This window comes from Aethalodelphis obliquidens, unplaced genomic scaffold, assembly GCF_003676395.1.
Source record: "Aethalodelphis obliquidens isolate GAN/ISIS:26980383/991018 unplaced genomic scaffold, ASM367639v1 scaffold1, whole genome shotgun sequence".
In the NCBI taxonomy this organism is placed as follows: Eukaryota; Metazoa; Chordata; class Mammalia; order Artiodactyla; family Delphinidae; genus Aethalodelphis; species Aethalodelphis obliquidens.
The window spans coordinates 28,609,383-28,633,601 of NW_020837945.1; the positions used below are offsets into that span (position 1 = coordinate 28,609,383).

Genomic DNA, 24,219 nt, shown 5'->3' on the forward strand with positions numbered 1-24,219 from the left:
TTTTTTGAATTTAAACATTTGAACAGAATAGAGACTCATAGGAACACTAAATTCACCTTTTCTCTTGGAATTGCTGTGAAATATTACGAAAGAAAGTGAACTCTCTTAGCATAACCAAATAGTTAAAAAGACTTTAAGAAAGAACTTCTAAGCCAATATTTATATTATCTAAAGTTAGGGAAAGACAATATTAGCAAATTACAATGGGAAAAAAGAATAAATTACCAAAAGTTAAGTGTTTAAATTGGGCTCCTTTAATCATAAGGAATAGAAACTGACCCAAAGTAGTTTAATTCAAATGAGGGAAAGAGGTCTTCCTGTAATCTAGATAAAACGGAAGCTGCAGGACTGAGTCAGCCCTTCTCTCCAAACAGAGTCCACCTCTCTCAAGCTGTCTCTCTTTCAAGGACCATGTTTTTCTGGACTTTGCCTTTTCATCTGCTTTTATTCTAGTTCTCTCTCATTTCTACTGGCTTCTTTTGCTTATTTTTCCACAGGGCCTCAGATGGCTGCCCTGGCCTTGATCTCGCATGGCCTCAGGCTCCAATGCAAACAGCCTATTGATCACAACCCTCTGAGTCTCTTAGAATGAATTCCTAACAGGAAGGATCTGATTGGTCAGGTCACATGAGTCACTGCAATATGAGCCTCCAAGACCACCAATACTATGAAGAGGTCAATTGGATTTTTTACCTTTCCATCTTTTCTATACAAGGTTGATACAGTTTCTGTCATGTGCATGGAGATGGAGAGGTAGGAAAAATTGAAATGTCATTTGCGGAAACATCAACCAAGTGCTGGATGTCATCCTCCAGGACTCTAAACAGGATTCACTCCTAAAAGCATTCATTCATTCATTCATTCATTTATTCATTCATTCAAGCTTCCAGTGACCTATCAAGTATTTATTGCATGTCTAATATATGCTGGATAATGTGCTAGGTGCTGGAATTATCTGTCATCTCTAGGCCATTTAGAATTTGTTCTATACAATTTAATACTTAAGATAATATGAGGAAGTATATGATTATGTTTCTTGATTACTAGATGTATCCCTGTAACTAGATTGTTTGTTTCTCATGAGCACGGGCTATCATAATTTCTATTCTACACAAAATGGGTGTACATTCAATAAATAGGAAATGTTCTTGCGCTGGCTCTTTATCCATCCTGCTTTTAAGATTAAAAGCTTGGGAAAGGTAGAGTTTAAATATTACTAAAAATAAAGTCTGATTATAGTTGCTGCCAGTAATGTCTCTTCTTTCTCTTCATACCACCGCTTCGTCTTTCTAGAAAAATTTTGTCTTTCCCTTGTTCTGAAGTCTAAAATGAAGTATATGATTTAAGTAAGGATAATGTTGTGTTCTACCTGGAATCTGACCCTGAAAATCATATGAAATTTTGATTGACTTCAGAAGAATTTACTCCGGTCCTGGAAAAATTATCATAACTTTTTGTACCACACTATAGAAAATGGCATCTGGGTAGTCTTTTGCACATGATACTCATCTAAAACTACTACCATCCTTCATGATATTTTCTTTCTCTTCATTGTGAGGAGACATCTCTGTGAAAATCATGCTGGGTATAGGAAAGGTGTAGAATGACGTGGGTAAGGGGCCAGCTGCAGAGTGTGAGGGCCTGAAGCTGATTGTAAAAATTACAGATCACAACATACATATCCAAGCTATAGTTTCAGCCATGGCTGAAGTGCTTTGTTCATCGAATACATGGGGAGCATTGATTATGCCCTAAGCACTGTTCTGAGGATTTAGCAGTGACTGAGACCAAAAAAGTCCCTTACTCCATGGACTAGAAATCATGAAGCTTTTCAGAAGAATATATGGTATATTTTAATGGCTGTTTCCAAACAAGATTCAGTCCTTAAAAAACTGCATAGTCATCCTTGTATGGATGTTTAATTTTAATGTCTGATCTGTTTTTTAAAATTATGTATGTGATTTTTAATGCACATCTCATATTGATGGGCATCTGTTATTTTATTTTCTCAGTACCATATGCTCCTTTAAGAAATGCCACTTGAGTCTGGTCCAAAGAAAATTCACATCCAATTATGTTGTTAGAATTACCTTCAAAGCTATTTGTGTTGGTTTTTAACTTCTGTTCACAAATTTAACTAAAACTTGGGAGATGGGGGTGGGGGAGAAGGACACTAAGTTTCTTTAAAATTAGATGTCTTATTATTTTTTATAAACATATATTTTTGTTTTTTATTTTTTAGATCTTGGGTTTAGACTTACTTTCATTCTGAAATAAATGGACAGCACTCAATCTATAGATGGAAATTTTCAGCGATGCTGGTACACAATGTTCTCTGTTGTCTAGATTTTTGAAAGTTTACCTTTGCATCATTGGGTGACACTGGATTTCCTGTTCAATTCACTGTGTCTAGTGACCTTTTGGGGAGCCTGTTCTTCTAAAGCTTTTGAGATGGGAACACACAGCATGTTGTGTTCCATGTCACGTCAGTCATTACTCTCTTTGACTTTACTTGTGTTCTCAAGTCAATATGTTCCAGATTAATGAGGCATTTGTTCTTAATCAAGAAACTACTTAAGAATACACTTTTAATTTTAATGACTTGTTTATGATTAATTGTTTCTTCATGCCCTTCTCATACTTGAGGATACTTCAAAGCTGCTGCGTTTTCCCTGAACAGTTCCCAAACGTCTGAATACTGGTAGTTGCTATGACCCAGTGATCTCAAGGGACTGAACAAACAGGGTTATTGATTTCCTTGAGAAAATCATTCACACAGTCCCCTTAAACTAACAATAACTTGAAGAGTAATAATTTTAAAAAGCAACGTTAAGCAAACTGTGTGGTTATACATTATGTATTTTTAATGTTCCCTTTAAATGTATGTATCTAATGAGGTCCTACTGTTTTATGAGGAACAATACTAGAAATACTGTGTGAAATAAACTCATTCTCCCAGCTGATCTATACTATGCCATTAGCTGCTTTAATGAAAATTTACTCTGTTAATTTATGTTTTCTTTTTAATTTAAATAACCAACAGATATGTGTGTGTGTGTGTGTGTGTGTGTGTGTGTGTGTGTGTACGTGTGTGTGCTTTATTTCAAGGTACAGACCTAAGTGATTCATGACCTCTTAATAATAAGAGCTAACATCTGTTTAGTGCTTACTATCTGGCAGTTTTTTTTCCACGTGCATAAAATCTATGAACTCATTTACTATCTTCAACTACAACTGTGGGACCCCTGTTTTTATTCCTGCTTTACAGATTAAGAAACTGAGGCACAGAGATAAGTGATTTGACCAAGGTCATATAGATAATAAATGGCAGACTGAAGATTGGAAACGAAGCAGTCCAGCTCCAAAACTCAACTTCCTAAACACAAGACCATAGTACCCTATACATGAAGAAGCTCCTAGTATTGGCTCCTTAGGACGTTTCCCTTCTTAGGAACCTCAGTTATTTTGTACTGCCTGTAATATATTTGTAAGCTTTACTCAACTATGGCCATTGTGCAAGGTACTTTGTCCTTTGGTTCTTCCCCTATGGGTGCTAAAAATGGAACAGATGAGTTAGTCCCTTTATTAATTCATGTATTTTCTTATTTACTAGATTTATGTTTCCTTTAAACAGAGCAGATATTGATATTTTAGAGACTGTAGAAAACTCAGATGAGAAATAGAAACTAGGATTGATAGAGATCCTTTCTGTCCGTACGGTGGCCCTGAACATCTGACACAGCCATCCTAGTTGTTTTGTGATAGGGTGATCATGTTGTACTTCAGTAACTGACTTTCTTTTGGATTTTGTACTGTGTTCACTCCACTTCAAAGTGTTGTAGGAGAAATATGACTCACTTAGCTTTTAAAATGAGGATTCAATATAATCGTGCTTTTGTTCCACCTAGGAGTCCATGCTTTAGAATCATTTAAGGTTCATTGTTGTTCCTAGTGTAAAGCCCAATGGGAAAGATAGGTTTAAATTTTCCTGCCCCTGAAGACAACATCGTAGAAATAGAAAATTAGTCCCTCAAAATCATTGACAAGAAATTAGTAAGTGTGGCTTGAATTTTTCTTTCATAAGTTTTTCTACATGTTCCTGACAAGTCCATTGATCTCTTTGAAGCTCATCCTTCCATTCGATGAGTTTAAATGGTGGGAATTTTTTTATCAGCACTCTTTGGCTTAGTGGGACAAAATCCAACTAAAAACTATTTTAAGCAAAGTGGGGGCTTTAGATGACCCAGGGTAGAAATGCATCTGGATTTGAGGCAGAACTGGAAATAGAGACCTAACACCATTAGGACTCCGTGTGGTTCTTGCCTCTTTGATTTTCTGGGTTATGCTTTATTTCCCTCTCTCTCTCTCTCTCTCTCTCGTGCACGCGCTCTCTCTCTCTTTCTCTTTCTCTCTCTTATTGCCTCCACTTTTCTGTTCCACATGACGGAATATGTGGTTACTGATAGTTGGCCTCTTAGTTTTACACATCATAGTTCAGGAACCCAAAGAGTGACTACGAGTTCTAGATAAATATTCTCAAGGATGTATTCCAATTTCCCATTTGTATCAGGTGCCCAGCTGGGATTTATAAGCTTTGGCTAGGAAGATGAGGTCTGGGGTAGGGATTATGATGATGTCATCTTGAGTCTAGTGTTTACTACTGGGCCAATCCATTGTTGCCCTAGAACAGTTTATGATAACCTCATAAATGCGGTGAGGAAGACAGGCAATTCCCACCTGAGAGGGCTGGACAGATAACCGCATATGTGTCTTCTATAGTTAGCGCCTTGCCTATACATAACAATAGGCCCTTTTCTCTCTTCCACCATAATAAATGAGATATGAGAAGTCTCCTTTTTTTAATCATATGGAGATGAACACATAAAGGAAAGAATATTATCCCATTAAACACATATTTTGGAATACATACTTTATGTTCTCCAAATTGTGGTAGATTATAATCTGATGGGTGTAAAATATTTAGCCCCAAGCCTACTGTCCATATATAGATTCTTTTATAAAATATCATTGTCTATGCTTTCCCTGTAAATGGATGTGTGTGTCTTTATTAATCGATTAAAATTCAGTTGGGGGTTCAGGGGAAGCTTGATAAAAGAGATAAATATTGTAGGGAGAGCAATTAAATTCTGCAATATTGTGAGTGTAACTGAATAATAAAAAAATAAGACTTGGAATGAGGGAAAATGATAGGATTGAATAAGAAAAAAATAGGGATTAATTGGATATGGTAGATTAGTAAGTAAGAACTTAAATTAAAAAGAGTCTTTTATGAAAGCTGGAAACTGGTATGAACTTGTAGCTTGAGTCTTAGGAGAACCAGGCTATCATGGATATTTTCTGCTTGGCTCCCTCTCCACCCAAGATGTATTCTCCCCTGTTTGCTTGGTCTGTGCCCTTGGAGTTTGATTCCTACTAACAGTTTCTCCAGGCTCCCTTCCTGGCTGGCTTCTGTTGGGTTGTACCACCTGCAGGCTGACTCACTGGACAGGAGATTACAGAGCAAGAGAGAAAGGTGAGAGCTTTCTTCCCTGCTCCCTTCGTATAGCATCTTCCCCCGAAGCAGGGAGGCCAGGAGAAGGCTCTGCTCAAGGCTCGGCTTTCACTGGGCTGTGAACCCAGCTCCTTCCTCCCCTTGCCCCTTCAGCCCTGTGGTGGTAACTGTTTCCCTCTGTCTCTAGTCTCTGGTGTGTACCCTTCCCTTCTTTGTTTCCTTAACTCTGCTCACACTTCAATTTCATGGTTCCTTCATTAAACTCTATTCATTTGAAATATTGAGGATAAATGATTTTTGCTGCTGGAACTCTGATGTTTATAAGTGAGGGAACTTATATATGTATATATAGAAACATATATAATACATAAAAAGATTTCATATATATATGATTTTATCTATAAAGAGATTTATTTCAGTAATTGGCTTTTCTGATTTTAGAGTCTGGTAGATTCAAAATCTGTGGGGAGGGGGCAGTTTGGCAGCCTGGAAACTCTTGGACAGGAGCTGATCTTGCAGACATGAGACAGAATTTCTTCTTCCCCAGGGAGAACTTAGTTTTGCCCTTAAGGCCTTTTGACTGATTGAATGTGACCCACCCCCATTGCTGAGGATAGTCTCCCTTACTTAAAGCAACTGATCATAGATGTTAACCACATCTATGAAATACCTCCACAGCAACACCTAGATTATGATTTGAATAACTAGGTACTATAGTCTAGCCACGTTGACACATAAACTAACCATCACACCAGGCATTAGGGAGAGCTGTTGCTTAGAGAAACCAAGAGGGAAAGTAAGCTCCTTGAAGAGCTAGAGACAGGCTTTGACTGGGAAGAAACCAGACTTGGGTGATGAAAAAGAGAGACTGTATAGAATAATTTATACATAAGATGAAAATGCCTAAATACTCTTTTCCAAATAATTGTCAAGATGTGATGTGAAGTTGACAAAGCTTCACACTTTGCTTGTTGTGGCTTTTTGGTACCCAAGTCTATCGTGAGTGCTTGGCCACTCACAAGGTTAACGTGTAAGTTCAATTCCTGCCAAGTTCCCTGATGACAGGCGTGATGAGGAAGGTAGGCACCCAGCACTTGACACTTCATTGTGCCCTTCTCTCAATAGGCTTATAATTTTGTGAAGGGGAGCAATCATAGTTCACAAAGGATCAGAGAGCAAGGCTGTGGTGTGTGCACTGCTATTTCTATTTAGTGCATTTTTCTCTCTCTGGAGTTTCTCATGGGTCCAGCGTCATCTGGCATCTGTCCAAGGTTGTTTTATTTTTTCACTCTTTCTTGCCATAGAGGTCATGTGTTGTAATTTGGACTTTGGTCTGCAGTTCATGTTACAGCACAGGCTGTAAATTCAGTCAACAAGCCTTTGTTGAACAGAAAGTACTTTGGGCATTGTGTGAAGAACCCTGAGCTAAGTATTTTAATTGGGAAGGGTCACTAACTAATCCAACAGCTCTAATCTTTATGGGCTCCAGATTGTTCTGTCTGTCAGCACTGGGTTGGGTGGCAGAAGGTTGTGGACAAAGGCCTGGGAAAGTTTCAGACAAAGCTTGAGACAAGGCTTTAGATCCACATGGGTCTGAAATCCCAGGTGGGCAACAGAGATGAAGGCCACGGGAAGAGACTGAGCCAGAGGACTCAGGAAACAAACAAACACAAAAGACTTATAATTAGCAAGGGACAGATGTTAGGTGAGGAAGTGGGTTTAAGGACCAGGAAATGTAAAAAACAGTAAGAACTCTCCAGTCTCGGGGCCGGTGATTCGGATGGAGTTTAGAATCAACGTCATCCTGACTATCTGGACGTTTAGAAGATAAGAGCTCCTGGCTGGTCCCGGGGATTGAGGGGCAGAGAACAGATTCCACTTGGCGTCACTCAGTTCTAAATGGAGACCACGTTTTGTTCAGAACATTTTGGATGAACTTTGTTTGGAGCTCGTCTGAACTCTGACCGTGGCTGATATCCTGTCTGACCCCTTAGGACATTTTTCTTTCTGAATAGCAGATGTTTCTGAAGTAGGCTATGCTGTCACTCACAGACTAAGAATAACTGAGATAATGAATCTCAGACTCTAAGCAGTGCGCCTGCCAGTGTAGTGAGCACTCAATAAACGTTAGTGATGATGACCGTACAATCACGTGGTTACCATTTCTTTTTGCACTGCTTGCCCCACACAGTGTCAGTCACATGAGAGTCAATTGCTTATGGCTCACTCAGACCTCCTAATTATTTAAAAAATAATGAATGTGAAACTGTAGTTTCATCCCAACATCAGATTCCAGGCACGCTCATCTCTATTCTTTGACATAAACATACCCTATAAATGATTCTAATTTCTTTAGCTAGGTTTAAATCCAAGCAGGCCTCTCTTTCTTCATTCTCAAACCTTTTGAAAGGCAAATACGTGACGTTGCTCTAACTAGTCATCAGTTTTAAGGTTGGAGAAGTGGAAACCCCCATGACTGTAGAGTTGATGGGAGCTGGTCAAATTTCAGTGCCCAGATTTCATTTGGTATAGTCCTCAGATTTTTTTTTTTTTTTTTTCCCCAAACAGTATCCTAACATGAAGACAAAGTTCACTTGACTGAATTCCTGGAATCTCTCTTGTTCCTTTTTAAAAAATATAGACTCTGTGTTAGAAACTGGACAAACTTCAAGAACAGTTGTTATTTTTACAAACATAGTATGTGCCCTCATCCATCTCTGCTGTTTCACATGTTATTTCCTTCAGAACACTCAGATAAATGCCATCTGGCCTGAGAGCTTTATTGCACTTTGCTTTCTTCGATTGCAGCATGCCTTCTTCATTGGAAACTCTAATCTCTGTCTCTCTTGTGAAAAGCGTTCTCAGAAATTTGAATTTCCCCAATCATTTCCTAGAGTTCAGTGCTGCCAAAGAAGCAAACAGAAACCCTCTTTGCGCTTGTGTTCCTCGAACATTATCATTCCCCTCCTGACCGCCTTACAACATCATATCCAGCGGATTATATGCTAGTGAGTCTGATATCTGGCCAAGCTGGATTTCTGCTTCAGAAGTTTGCCTTTTATTCACCAATGCCTTAACCTTCTTCTTTTGGAAGTGGTTCTGTTCAGTCATCTGTTTGGGCTACTTTCTCTGATATATTCAGGTCTTTTCTCCTCAGATTCTATGATTCTATAACTTTTTAACTCGCTTACTTTTACTACTTCTTTCCAAATAGTCTTGATTAAACGTAGGTAGCACCACTGGTAGATTTTGCATCGCGAGGCTAGATGATCTGGTTTTGGATTTTGGCCCTGCTTCTTCTTAGTGGCACGCTGCAGGCTGAATTGTTTAACTTCAGGTTTCTTATTCGTAGAATGGGAATAATAAAATTATCTATTTCTCAAGGTTGTTGTGAGAAGCAACCGTGCATGTATATGTATATACATTGCACATTATGAGTTAATAAACATAAGACGCCTAGAAGGTGTCGGACACATTATAAGCGTGTAACAACTGTTAGGACTGTGTTATTACCCTTGACTCAGTGGATGTTAGATTAGTCACAATATCAAATACCCCCTGTCACAGAGCTGATGTCTAGATAAAGGATAGTGCAATGTCATGGTGAAAAAGGAAAGACACTTTATACAACTGTGAATAAGAAATCAGATACATCTCACAATATTATCAAACAAAGGCTATGATCTAAGAAAATTTGGGAGAAACATTTAAACTTAAAAGAAATGAAGACAAAAATAATGCATGGAAAAGTCATTATTTATGGTACTGATAGGTACCATAAAAACTTACTAGTTTTTCTAATAATTTCATCATTAAAATCTTGAGGGGGCTTCCCTGGTGGCGCAGTGGTTGAGAGTCCGCCTGCCGATGCAGGGGACACGAGCTCGTGCCCCGGTCCGGGAAGATCCCACATGCCGCGGAGCCGCTGGGCCCGTGAGCCATGGCCGCTGAGCCTGCGCGTCCGGAGCCTGTGCCCCGCAACGGAAGAGGCCACAGCAGTGAGGGGCCCGCGAACTGCTAAAAAAAAAAAAAAAAAAACCAACAACAACAAAAAACTTGAGTAAAAAGATATAGGCTTAAATAATTATTTGGATGATAAGACGTCCCTTCTCCACTCTTGGGCAAATCATTCTGCTTAGTAGTTCTTTCTGATAAGATAAATACAACATTTTGGAATCAAATCAGCAATTTTGCCCCTTGGAGGCCTGTAAGCTCAAAGAAAGGACTCATACATAGCTACCTGTGTCTACTTTTAGCTTACTCTCCCCTGGCATGGGATCTCTGGTCACATCGAGCCTAGTGTCTTCAGTCTTGTCTTTTTTTTTTTTGCGGTACGCAGGCCTCTCACTGTTGTGCACGCGGGCCTCTCACTGTTGTGGCCTCTCCCGTTGCGGAGCACAGACTCCGGACGTGCAGGCTCAGCGGCTATAGCTCACGGGCCCAGCCGTTCCGTGGCATGTGGGATCTTCCCGGACCGGGGCAGGAACCCGTGTCCCCTGCATCGGCAGGCGGACTCTCAACCACTGAGCCACCAGGGAAGCCCTCTTTTTTTTAAATTAAAATATAGTTGAGGTACAATATTATGTTAGTTTCAAGTGTACAGCATAGTGATCTGACAATCAAATACATTGCAAAGTGATCACCACAACACATCCAGTAACCATCTGTCACTATACAAAATTATTACAGCATTATTGACTATATTCCTTATGCTGTATATTACATTCTTGTGAGTTATTTATTTTATAATTGGAAGCTTCTATCTCTGAATCCCCTTCACCTATTTCACCCAACCACCCACCCCTCTCCCCTTTGGAAACCACCAGTTTGCTTTCTATATCTATAAGTCTGTTTCTGTTTTGTTTTGTTTATTTGGTTGTTTTGTTTTTCAGATTCCACATATAAGTGTGACCATATGGTATTTGTCTTTCTCTGTCGGACGTGTTTCATTTAGCATAATATCCTCCAGGTCTATCGATGTTGTTGCAAATGGCACAATTTTGTTCTTTTTTATGTCCGAGTAGTATTCTAGTGTGTGTGTGTGTGTGTGTGTGTGTATGTGCGTGTGTGTATCACCACTTCTTTATCCACTTATCTATCAATGGACATCTTTTAGGTTGCTTCCATATCTTTATTATTGTAAATAATGTTGCAGTGAACAAAGGGGTGCATATATCTTTTGGAATTAGTGTTTTTGTTTTCTTTGGCTAAATACCCAGTAGTGAAATTGTGGGATTGTATGGTAGTTCTAATGTAAAAATCTTTGAGGAATCTCCATACTGTTTTCCATAGATGCTGCACCAATTTACATTTCCACCAACAGTGCACAGGTGTTCCCTTTTCTCTACACCTTCCCCAACACTTGTTACTTGTCCTTTTGATAACAGCCATTCTGACAAGGGTAAGGTGATATCTCATTGTGGCTGTGATTTGCCTTTGCCTGATGATTAGTGACGTTGAGCATCTTTTCATGTGTCTGTTAACCATCTATCTGTATGTCTTCTTTGGAGAAATGTCTATCTAGGTCCTCTGCCCATTTTTGAATCAGATTGTTTGTTTTTTGATACTGAGTTGTGTGATTTGTTTATACAATTTGGATATTGACCCCTTATCAGATACAGCTGGTATCCTCAGTCTTGAAGGCTGATCTCATTCCAGGGTGTGGTGAGTGAGGGAGGAGAGTTTTGGGAGTCTGTAGCTACCTCAGATGGATTCATTTGAGTGCTAAAACTTGTTCTCTGATGGGCCAGTCATTATGAGAATAATCCATGGACTCTGATTCATAAATTATATAAATTCAGTCAAATATATATAATCAAGCATATAATATAAAAATATATAATAAAAAATATATGTAAATCAAAGCTGTCAGTCTGGGTACAGTCTAGGCTAATCCCACAACTGATTTAGATGTCTGAACTAAGCTGAGCTGCCCAGTCTTACCCTAAGCCTGAACTAGTAAAATCTTTTTTTTTTTTTTAATAAATTTTATTTATTTATTTATTTGTTTAGGCTGTGTTGGGTCTTCGTTGCTGCACGCGTGCCTTCTCTAGTTGCAGCGAGCGGGGAGCTACTCTTCCTTGCACTGCGTGGGCTTCTCACTGTGGTGGCCTCTCTCATTGTGGAGCACAGGCTCTAGGCACACAGGCCTCAGTAGTTGCGGCATGCAGGCTCAGTAATTGTGGCTCACAGGCTCTAGAGCACAGGCTCAGTAATTGTGGCTCACGGGCCTAGTTGCTCCACAGCATGTGGGATCTTCCCGGACCAGGGATCGAACCCACGTCCCCTGCATTGGCAGATGGATTCTCAACCACTGCGCCACCACGGAAGCCCTGAACTAGTAAAATCTTTTCCCTGTGATTGGGACTATAAGACTAATAGCATTTGGGGCAATCTCTCCAGTTATTTCAATATAAGTCTTCCTTGTTTGATCTAAAGACCCCTAATTTGCTTGAAGGGTGAATCAGTCCATTATCTATTTGCAGTTAAAAGGCGACTTGAATTATTGCTTACACAAATTATTTGTATAAAGCACATAGTTTCCCTGCTTTGATCTGTGACTCTTTCTTCAGTTAACAACAAGAGGGTGACCATGAATGTTTAATTCTTGGCTGAGTCAGAGATCTTGAAATCTTTTGCAATACCAAATTTTGAAAGCTTCTATATTGGGAATGGGAAGATGTTTGCTTCCCCAACCTCTTTGTGGGAATATAACCAGTATTAATATTTTAACTAAACATTGTATTTTAGGCTTGCATTGACGTCTAAACACAATGGGAGTAGATGTTCTTCTTGCCATGTTTAGAAACTACACTACTGCTATGTCAGGCTCTAAGGAGAGCAGAGATGTCTAAATACCATGGCCCAAACAGTCCAGACGTATCAGAGTAACTGGGTGGACAAGCACAAAGTTACCCAGGGCCTCAGGTTTTTCCGTCTCCTTGCTGTGCTCACTGCCAGGGTATTGTTCTCACTGGCATGGTTAAAGGTGAGAGATACTCTCTCCGGGAAACCACGTGTCAAGATAGAACTCTATTTCTGTTGAAGGGAAGAGCTTCTTTGGAGGAAATTGAACACCAAAACATATATATAAATATATTTTTTCCCCTATATTGAAAACTGGAATTTAATAAAGACTTCCATTATTTCAGAAGTATAGGCTGACTTTGATAGTACAACAATGGAGATGTCTTAGCTGATACTCTAACAGGATGAAAATTTGGCTATGTGAGGAACTCTTTGTACCAACTGATAACCAAACTGCTTGGAGTGGAGAAAAGGAGGAAAAATGAGTGTTGAGTACAGGTGCGGGAAAGGCATTGAGGGAGAAAAGAAGAGGTTGGGGAGACATTGCTTTCCCCCAGCTGGCCTGAGGGACCGCCGTTAAGACCCAACTGAAATCAGGGTTAGGGGCCAAAGAAGCTATTTCAATGAATAACTAAAGTGACAGTGATAAGAATGATGAAGTTGAAAATAATAATGTCTAAACCATTTGTTGAGTGCTTACCAACTTCTAGCACTATGCTAAGCACCTGATTTATTAAGACCAGTATTTCATTTACTTCTCCCAATAATCTTATGAAGAAGGAATTATCATTTCCACTATAATAAAGAAGGGAAAAATAGAAATTCAGGTTCAGAAAGGTTTCATACCTTGCTGAAGGTCAAAGAGATAGCAAGTGGCAGGGACAAGTTTGGAATCCAGATATGCTTTTAGAGCCAAATTCTAGAGCACTGGATGGTACTGCTCTGGCTCACCAATAACGATGTGCAGCTCAAAAGCTGGGGGAGAGTTTATTCTTATGTTTTTTAACAGCCTTCCTTTCCCTACCCCCACCCTTCCTCTCACTCTGTCAACCAGTCCTCCCACCCAAAAAAAGAGACTACTGTGCAGCAGCCTGGGAGCACTTCTACAGAAGACAGTAGTACACAGGGAGGGCTATGCTCAGAGGGGGACCCAGAGCAGGGAACCAGTGAGCAATGGGCCTTAGGGAAAGGGCCAGGGACAAAGAATAGCAAGTGGCTTGTTTCTGAGCATATACACAGGCTCTCTCCATGGGGCTTTGTGGAAATAGAGAAGATCTTAAGGGGGAACCCAAGTTCCTAAGTGATTTGGATGTTTCAGTTGATGTAACCTCATTGGCCTTCCTATGCTGATGAAGCTCAGAACCACCCAGCTACACTGGTAATTGCCATAGGCTGTGCATTCCCTGAACCTCCCCCAAGTGCTTCTAGGTCTGCAAAATGGAGGAATTGCATGAGATGATCCCTAAAATTTCTTTTAGCTTTAAGAAGCTATGAACTCGTAATTTCATTTCAGCTGGAACCCAGGTTGGGAGAGGAGGAGCAAATTCATTTAAACTGATTGTGATTCTATGAAGAAGCAGCCAAGGCCAATGTGAGGGGAGGAAAGAACAAATGGAAAGTGACATGGCTCAGGACTAAGTAACCATCTAGAAATGTCACAATTTTGAAACACTACATGACTCAGTGGTTTGCTTCTATTTATTTATCTAGAAAATCCTAACATAACCAAGGAAACCATGATTGTAACCCTTTTTTCTGGGGCCACTCGCCCTGGCCTGGAGTCTCATATTTCTATAATTGGCTCAGGCTCCTGGGTCTCCAACCTCTGGAAGATAAATATGAAATAAATCTAACAGGAAGTTATTATTCTCTCTCATCAATGATGAGCATCATGAGAGTCCTTCTAGATATTAAAGATAAAGGAGTTATTTATATTATCATCTTTCTATTGTCCATCTGTCTATCCTTCTATCCATTTATTCAACAGCCATTCACATAGCACTTACCATGTGTCAAACACTATGCTGGATACAGGGGAAAGTGGGTCCAGAAAAATGACACACTTTCTGCTCTTGGGAATCTAAAACAATACATCAGTGGCTGATAGAGAGCTGGTTTCAGCCAATGTGCTAACTGCTATGACTGAGCAGTGAATTCAGTTGTGTGCATCGCAGAACAGAAGCACTTTATAAAACCAGCAGCGCTAGTAAAGGAATTCAGAGAAGGACTAGCCTGATCTGGGTCTTGAAGTATGAATATGAATTACCTGGAGGAACAAGAGGAAAAGTATTCCTAAGAGCAGATGCATGGGAAGATATAAGAAGGGTTTGCGTGGCACATTCAGGGAATAGCAAGCAGTTCTGCATGACTCAAGCACAAACGATACTAATAAGGAAGAAAAAAAAGATGGGACCATTTTGTGGAGAGGCTAGTGTAATACGTTGGCTGGTCAAGATGTTTGATTTTATCCTGAGGATAATAGAGAATTGCTAAATCAGTTTAGATGGGAGAGTGACTTATTCTTCAAGAGAATTGTGAAAATAAGGTATATGTAAATTGACAGTCCATTTGTGACTCTCAATGGCACTGGTAATTTCTGTATGCATTTCACAGCATCTTCCTGTGCAGTGCCCCTCATTCTTCAGTTCTTATTGTCACAGGTATCACCCAGGGGCATTTTAATACCCTAATGATCCTGCTCTACCTCAGTTCAATTAATTCAAAATTTCTAGGGCTGGGACACTGACATCAAGGATATTTTAAAGTTCCCAGGTGATATCAAAGCACAGCCAAAGTTGAGAACTGGTGTGCTCATGGTGTTTCAGAAAGCTGGCAGGACTGCGTGAATTCAGTCTGTCATAGACCCTGTTGAGTCTCAGCTTACCTTTGCCATCCCTTAAGGTATACACTGGATCCTGTTCCTATCAGGTTTCATTCAGTATTTTGGAAGAAGGACCTCCCAAGGAATTGCGTGGGAGTTCTCTCTCTCAGTCTGATTGTAAGTTATTGCTGGAGGCTGCAAAATTAACTACACATTACAATACAGTGAGACAATTACTCTGATGTCACTGCTTACACAGATTGCTGTGGAAGGGACACTTGCATTCAGAGAGGGAGAGGGAGGTGAGGCGTGAAGGAAGAACAGTACTGAGGCAGAGTACAGGGTTCCAGGGATCAAGGACTAGTGGATTATTCCAGGAAGAGGGATCAGAATGTGTAAGGCAAGGGGGCATGAGAAAACGTGGCAAAGACCCAGGGTTGTCATGACACTTTGTTCATACCACCTGTAATACACGCCTTACAGTGTTCTGTATGGCTGATGTTATACGGATCCAGTCCTATTTCTATCCTATGAGAACATTTAGGATAAGTATGCCCATAACACAACATGGTCTTACCCTATAATAGCCTCTTACAAAATGAAGTGGTTTGCAGGAAAAAAAAAATACGGAATTCAGTCAGACAGAAGGCTGAAAACAGCTAGCTCAAATACAACGTGGTGACTTAAAAATAAAAAAGAAGAAACATAAATATTCATGGGAATATATTCACAAGATGAATTGAAACCAGAAGTTATTCTCACGAATGTAACACCAGCCTAAGTGAGCAGTGTCCAGATGCCCTTCACCTTCTGATTTAATGCCTGATTTTCCCTGTCCACTCTTCTAAATTCAGTGACTTCCTTTTGGTCAACATCCTAATCAATATGATCACATCTCTCAAATTTCATCCTTTACTTTGAAGTCACACTTTGACTCATAAGGAATTTCCACCCTTCCTTACAAGTGTTGAGAGGGGAGTCCTTCCTTACAAGAGGAAGTAGTCTCATGTGCTCTCCCCACTTCCTTCCTGGCTTGTTATTCCTGGGTCTGGGTCATCCAGCTGCATCCAGGAGTCCCAGAGGATACTGTGAAAATTACAGGGTAAATGGGCCTAGGTCACAACTTCTTTGGAGCTGTATCTTCTAGTTTGAATTTGTATTAAAATTAATCAGAAAGTCCAAGAACTTAACTGACATTTGTCAAAACAAACATCAGTGAAAGGTATTTATTATGAATGTGCTCATCATATATCTTTATTTCAAGGTTCTCACTGTTTTCTGTGATTTTCTCATTAGACTGTACAAAAATTATTAAGGTAGGCAAGCAGGTGGTATTATTCTCTTTTGGATAAATTGTGACAAAGGTGCTCTCACAGATTTGGCTTTTTTTTTTTTTTTTTTAACAAAGAGTTTCCAAAGGGCATGCAATGAAAAGAATGGACACATATATCATTTACTTTATTAGAAAAGGACACTTAGGTGTTGCATGAAATAGCAGCTTAATATGATGTTTGTTTAGGGAGTTTTTCTAAGCAAGCTGGTTGGATTGGGTTAATATTTAGTTGGCTCTTCCATACTTCTTAAATGTGCCATGGTTACTTTAAGAAAGCTAGTCTTATCCTTATGAAGTAAATATAGTCATCCCTTGACATGTGTGGGACATTCTGGAATTTTTTTTTCTCAATATTTTTGATTTGCCGTTGGTTGAATCTGAAGATGTGGAGCCCTCGGGTATGGAGGGTCGGCTGTACGTATTTAGAGCTCTACAGCTGTCCTCTTGGCTTCATGTTTGAGCTTTAACATTTCGAAGATTTCAAATATAGTCCATTCCTAATTCCCATGAGGTTCATTGGGTTGATTCATCCATTTCTTTATCCTCTCCATATCCCCCATCATTTTCAGCAAACACCTTTTAATTCCTCAGTCCTTTAAATCTTTCAGATTTAAACCACACTTGAACTCCTGTTTGAACAAAACAAACAAACAAACAAACAAACATAATGGTGTAGAATTAGTTGTAGAAATTGCCTTAAGATAAGACTGTGAACACAATTATTTTAAAAATGTCTTAGGTTTATCTTTTCCAGATATGCCAATCTCAGGGCAGAGATAGGTTAAGAAAGAGCTTTTGTGACTGCTCTCTGAGATTCAAAAAATAAAATAAATTCGGATGTTAACTCCAAGGCAAGTGATAAAGATCAAAGACTCATTTTATTACAATATTTTTATTTTTATTGAACAGATTCACTTTGGATCTTGGCTTGCATTTAGAATGTTTACCCTTTAATAAGTGATCTGTTTAAATGTGGATCAGAGAACAAGGGTTTCTGTTTTACAGTTCAACTTTTGACCTTGGGGGATGAATGGGTGGAGGCTAAGAGGAAAAGTCCACTGTGTTTTTACTGAACTTTTTACCCTTAAAAAAAAGTGAGCAAGTTTAAAGTTCACACAGTGCACAAGAGGTCTCCACTGGGGATTTCTGGTATTATTAACTTCCTGACCTCAGATAATTAAAAAGAAAGAGCAGAGCCACCTCAGACTATGACTCAACTTTGAACTTTTCACCTCCCAAGCAAAGGATTTAAATTGTAAATGGTAGACTCTGGAAGCTTTCTTATTGCTATTAACTTCTTTCATCCCTGGTCTTGAAGTTATAATGTAGGCCAAAAGCAGGGCCTGATCTTTCCTTTTTATTTACTTAACCTCTTTTAGCAGAAAGGACTGAGAACACCATTTACCTAGAAATGACAGGTATTCTGGTGAAAGAAGTTAAGCTTAAAGGGTCATTGAATTTTGGAACTAGAAGCAACCCTAGATGATCTGTCCAGGCTCCTCAGCTGTGAAAGACAATAGAGAACCAGGGAGGCGAGCAACTTCCTTAAGGTCAGACACAACAGGAGCACAAAAGAGCATCCCTGATTCATTAGCTGTATTTATTTCTGTAGTAGAGGGATTCAAGCATGATTGGGGGTAAGAAATATTCCCCCAGGTAGCGCAGCGGTCTAGAGAATCTGTGGCTTTTATTTTTACGTTAAAATGCATAAAGTGGAAAAACAAATCACTGATTAGGGAGTCAAGAGGCCTGGGTCCTTCACTCTACTGGTTTGTGTAAGCCTTAGGAACTCATTTAACTTTCCCAAGTCATGACTTGCTTGATTGTCAAATGCAATGTAGTTGGGAGGAGATAATAAGCATCTGAGACTCCTTTGTGTTATGACATTTTTTGGTTCAATGGTATCCTTGCCTTAAGAATTCCTGCTACGGTTCATGTGTAAACACTGTATAGATATACAATTCTCAGCAACAACTGGGTTTTCTGAACACAGAGGGTAGGGCTAGATGGCTGTGATTTTAGGGTAATTGGTTACATGACGCTGGGCTTGACACTGATGAGGAGGCTGTCCTTGCTTTAAGAAAAGACAAAAATCCCAAAGGGGGCTCCCCTGGGGGCTCAGTGGTTGAAAGTCCTCCTGCCGATGCAGGGGACGCGGGTTCGTGCCCTGGTCCGGGAAGATCCCACATGCTGCGGAGCGGCTGGGCCCGTGAGCCATGGCCGCTGAGCCTGCGCGTCCGGAGCCTGTGCTCCGCAACGGGAGAGGTCACAGCAGTGAGAGGCCCGCGTACCGCAAAAAAAAATAAATCCCAAAGGAAAAGGGGGACTATCGTGTAATGAGACATAAGGAACAGGGAAAAGAAGAACGAAGGAACCAGGACAAAGAAAGGAGGGATGACCAGGAGAACAGGCATTAGAAAGGAGGGTAACAAAGAGATGGTAGACCCCTCAGTTGGATGGGGACCCAGTCAATGCTTGTGCTACTGAGAAAGCCGAGGACTACGTTGTGAATCTGTGAGAGCCACATGCTCTTAACACTGAAGCTGAGATAGGCAGCTCTCACTGGCGCCTGTACAGCACGCAGTGTGTAGCAGAGCCAGTCATCCCGGGCCCGCTCTTGCCTCCTGCTATTTGCTAACACCTTTATTGCCTCCAGTTAGTTACTCACACTGCGCTCATTCCCATCTGTCAAGGAGAGCTCCCTTCCAACATTCTGTCCTTCTTTTCTTCTATTAAAGAGATCCTCCCAGCGTGGCTGCAAAGCATGGAGCGGATACTGAGCTCTGAGAGGAGGCAAGTTTGGAGCGGGGTGAGCAATGATTTTCTCATTTCCTGGTCCCAAGAAATGAGAGAGATGTGACTGTAGGGTCCTGCCCAAGACCCTCCTGCAGAGACAGCTGTGGGAAAAGCCGGTCATCATGGCTTGCTGGAGGGCTGGAGGCCTGTCTGCTCGGCCTGGTAGCAGAGGGCCTGGGGTCACTGCCTGGACCAAGTGTCAACAGCTGTAATTGACTCCTATGCCATCACAGATGTTTACCCACCCAGCTCCTCAACCACTCTCAGCTGCTTTACACTAATTTACTTCTGCTTTACAACCTCCTCTACTCCTTCTCCCTCCTACAAGGGCCAGCCAAGGCGGGTGATGACTATTTGAGCAAGAGACTGCACTAATGTGAATATGTCTCATCAGGTGATTGAAGTTACAGACCAGTGGGCTGCAAATAATCGTTCATCGGGGTTTTTGGTGGGCAAAATTACCCAACCGTTTCCTCTGCTCAGTAAGGCCCATTCATTCACTAAATTCCTCCCACGTTTTCCGGTGTTGAATACATTCCTTCCTGTATAGATGTCCAGTGTGCCGTCATGTTAACCTCAATATCTCCTGAGGAGGGAGGTCACAGGTCACCAAGCAGAGCAGGACTGTCATTGTGAAACAAGTCATAATGCCTCATTGACACTTTCATCAACATCTAGAGAGGAAATAAATAAAGGACTGGGTTTGGTCTGCCAGCTACCTCTACTTACAATGGAAAACATCACAATGCAAATAAGAAATGTTGTACTTGTGAAATTTAAAAAAAAAAGGTTTATGCCACTATTCTCAGTGATGGCCTAAAGCAAATCACTGGTGGCTCAGTTCGGGGTGATGACGATGATTTTTTTTTTTTTTTTTAATTTACTTATTTTTCTTTTTGTAAAGTCTCTGTACCTTCAGGCAATGGAAGAAGAACAGAGAGTCAAGCACAACCCAGAGAACCAGTGCCAAATGAGTCAGTATGTGAATTCTCTGCCCTGAGGACTCTTTTTAAAGTCAGGCCCAAGAATGCCACCCTGCAGGTAGGAGAGTCTGAGAGCTGTGAAGGGTAGCCAAGCCCCACACCCCATTTCTGAGTTGCCCCAGCCACATCCAAGGTTAATGGGAGGGCAGTAGGCACTAGATAGCCTTTGCTGCCTCTAATTACATCCCACAACCCCAACTCAGCCGACAAGCCAAGATCTTGCATCCGGAGGCAGCCAAAGGCTGATGGATTCTCTACAGCTGTCTATTGCCTCTGGCAATATGACCTCACTTGGCATGATTATTTGAATTGACGATAAAACTTCAAAAAAAATAAAAAAGTTTTTATTGAACTTTTTACCCTGAAAAAAAAGAGCAAGTTTAAAGTCCACACGGTGCACAAGTGGTCTCCCACCTGCTAAAAAGCCCCTCCTCTCTGTTTTCTTCCTGTATACGTTTAGATAAACTAGATCCCCATATATTTGTATGATATTATTCCTTTGGTTTGAGGCACCCAGCTGGCAAGCATAAGTCATCCATGGTGATTAAATTTAGTAGGGTATCCATGCAAGCGCCAGGAGCGCCAGAGCCCTTAATGGAACGTTGGCAGGCAAGGCAGCAATAATTGTACAGCAGGTACAAGGCGAGGGGGAGTCTGGGAGTTCAAGGAGCTGTAATCTTCTCCCTTCTTTGCCCCAGCAGTTCAGAAAGTTCACGAGGATCTAAATTAGGTGTTATTTTAGATTACAGCTTGTCACACCTGACGCCAGTGACACCATCGGGCAGCCGGATGCCAGCTGGAAATTTGTTGATATCTAGGGATGGCGATTTTTGGCTCATTTATTCATTCAGTCGGTCATTCAAATAACATGGGTCATGCCCATCAAGAAGATATGTCAGCCTCTGGACGCAGGAGTCTTTTGGTGATCCCTGAGATATAAAAGAGCAAGTTTGGAATTATCACCGCTAAATGCCTGTTTATCCAGGACTGCTAGACAGAGGGCACGCCCCTAGAGGAGCTCTGACATTTTATGGAGTATTGAAAACCAAATTTGATTCTCCTTGTGAAGAACCAGAGAAACTGGTCCACTTTACTCCTGAGAGGAAAATTAAGAGGTTCCCCTACAAATTTATAGTAGCCGTATAGATGGGCCTTCCTTTTATCTCCCTCCTACGGCCTGAGTTGAGGGAAGTGGAGTTGGACTAAAACTGTACTAATTTATGTTTCAAATACCTACATATGCAAGGCATCATGTGGATAAAAGATTAATTAAACATGGGCCGTCCTTGACCTAAAGGGAGAAGAACCTTTTCGTATGTAATTGCAGTATAATTCTGGTAAGGGCTATATGAGAAAATGGACAGTCTGTGGTAAGTTGTTTATAAGAATCCCAGAGAGAAAATTTATTTCTTGAACATCAAAAGATAGATATAAACATATATTAAAAATAATAATATAGATTTTTTTAAAATGCAGGCAGTGCTTTATAAATTGTAGAAAGCAATTGAGACAAGAATGTTAAAGAGTGAGCGAGATGGATTAAGCTAATGTAGTAAATAATTCCTTAGACTCTTGAAAATGGTACTGTTTGAAGTTTGCATTTTTTTTATTAAAAAGTCCAAGAAACTAGAGACTTCTGGGTAATGTTTAAATCATTGGGAATTGATCTGACATTTAATGGCAAAACGTTGGCTCTCTAAGGCCATAACAAAGTCAATGGGTCAGGGCACCTCCATTACCTAACCTTAGCTGGCCTCTTTCCATGACATATCAGAGTATTGATCCAGGTGGTTATGTGAGATTGGGCATGGAGTTCTCTATCCTTATTTTACAGGTCTTAAAAAACTGGGTCTAACTAGTATGTTATATTCTGCCATGATTTGCATTTTTGTGTGATCCCACAGAAGGGGTCTGCTCTGTCTCTTATTTATCCTCCTATTTTGATTTGTCTGTACTCCCTGGACAAAACTTGAGTCTTCTTCTGAACACTCTCTATCCAGTGTTCATTCACTGAGGGTCTTAACATTTTCTAGGCTTCCGCTCTATATTTTACCTTCAAACTTCATTGATCCTCCAAACTTCAGTGATGTTACCGGAGGGTAGTCAGTTTTGATGTTCATTGAGCTGTGATCCTGAATATTGAATAAAATTTGCCGTCTATATTGCTAAATCTGCCTTTATGTTTCGGACCCATTGTTAACAAAAGGGTGCTAGCTTAACTACGATATATATTCTACCCTTACTTATATACTTTCTGTTTGGACTCTGAAGGTTGATTGCTTTTTGGGTTTACCTCTTAGTTATTATACCTTATTTGACTATGGAAATGTTGGGCACTGGCTTCATAGGTTCAAACTGTGATTTCAACAATGAAGGAATAATATATGTATTTTAAACTGAAGTGTAGTTGATTTACAATGTTTCAGGTGTACAGGAAAGTGATCCCATTATAAATACATATATATATATATATATATATATATATATATATATATTCTTTTGCAGATCCTTTTCCATTATACGTTATTACAAGATACTGAATATAGTTCCCTGTGCTATACGCTAGGTCCTTGTTGTTTACCTATTTTATATATAGGTTCAAGTTTTTAAAATTGAACCTATATATCTGTCAATCCCAAACTCCCTGTCCATCCCTCCCACCCACCCCCACCTTGACAACCACAAGTGTGTTCTCTATATCTGTGAATCTGTTTCTGTTTCATAGACAAGTTCATTTGTTTCATATTTTAGATTCCACATACAAGTGATCTCATGTGGTATTCGTCTTTCACTGTCTGACTTACTTCACTTAGTATGATAATCTCTAGGTCCATCCTTGTTGCTGCGAATGGTGTTATTTCATCCTTTTTTATGGCTGAGTAATATTCCAATGAAGGAACAATTCAATTTCTAACACTGTAGGACTATACCTTTAGCTTTTCCAAACAGCTTTCAGATATATTTTCTCGTTTTACTCTCATAAGTCATCTATGAAATAGGAGCATATGCTAATTCATGAGATCAAGCAAATACATTCCCATTACAGATGACTAATATAAGCCATAGGAACAGTTTGCTCTGCAAAGGACCCAGTACAATGATTCTTGTACTTGCATGTTCCCTTCATGTTCTTATTAAGACCATAAAAGGGCTTAGAGGGTGTGGTGGAGATTACAAGTTGTCCGCCCAAATCTGTACTCTATTGCTTCTGCAGTAAGATAATGTCATAACTGGGATAAAGCTGCCCATCCATGGACTGTATTTTCCTGCTCCCTCTGCAGCTAGTGTGGCCATAACACTAAGCTCTCTCCAGGGAAGTATAAGCAAAAGTGATAGATGCCATTCAAGGCTTGCCTTGAAAACTTGCACACTCACTTCTACAGCTTTTTTTGTTTTTTCCTCTCCCACAGGCTGAAATAGTGATGACAGGATGGACCTTAGGGGCCACCTGTTGAAGGTGTCAGAACTAGCCTCACTCTGCGCTGGGTTTCTGCATGACCGAGTGGAGCAGAACTTCCCCACCATCCCCCTTCCCTCTCAGATGGTTTCTTGAGAGATAAATCTACTTGTATTTTATTTCAGCCATTACATTTTCAGGGATATTGATTCAGCGGTTTAATTAATATGGACAGCTACTCGATTTTACCAGGAAAAACTTCAAGAGCATTTAAGTCAGGACTGGTGATGAGACTGAAAATGATCAAGCCCTGACTTTACGCCCTGTCTCCATTGTATATTTGATGGGGAGGGGAAGGTTAGGAGCACAGGAGAGAAGAATAAAAGAGAGGTAGGTCAAGGGTGGAGAAGGCAGTAGGGAGGCAAGAATTGAACTACAGAGAGGTTTTCACTTCCTCAGAAATGAGTGAACTAAGAACATTTAAAAAATTGAACCAAAGAGGGAGGGGGGTAGGGGAGGGCTAGAGCGGGAGGTTGGGGTTAGCGGATGTAAGCTTTCATATATAGAATG

General features: G+C 40.3%; 1 protein-coding gene across 2 annotated transcripts in view; it reads left to right on the top strand.

The window, feature by feature from the left end:
• NRIP1 (nuclear receptor interacting protein 1) overlaps positions 1-24,219 on the top strand; it is a 185,424-nt gene that overhangs the window by 138,481 nt on the left and 22,724 nt on the right. Inside the window, exon 5 of one of the 2 annotated variants that reach the window (XR_003431981.1) lies at positions 23,663-24,006. The exons of the other annotated variant lie outside the window; for it this stretch is intronic. The gene's annotated coding sequence lies outside the window, so the exon portion shown is untranslated. Of the gene's footprint in view, positions 1-23,662; positions 24,007-24,219 lie in introns of those variants that run through there. 2 annotated transcript variants of the gene reach the window in all.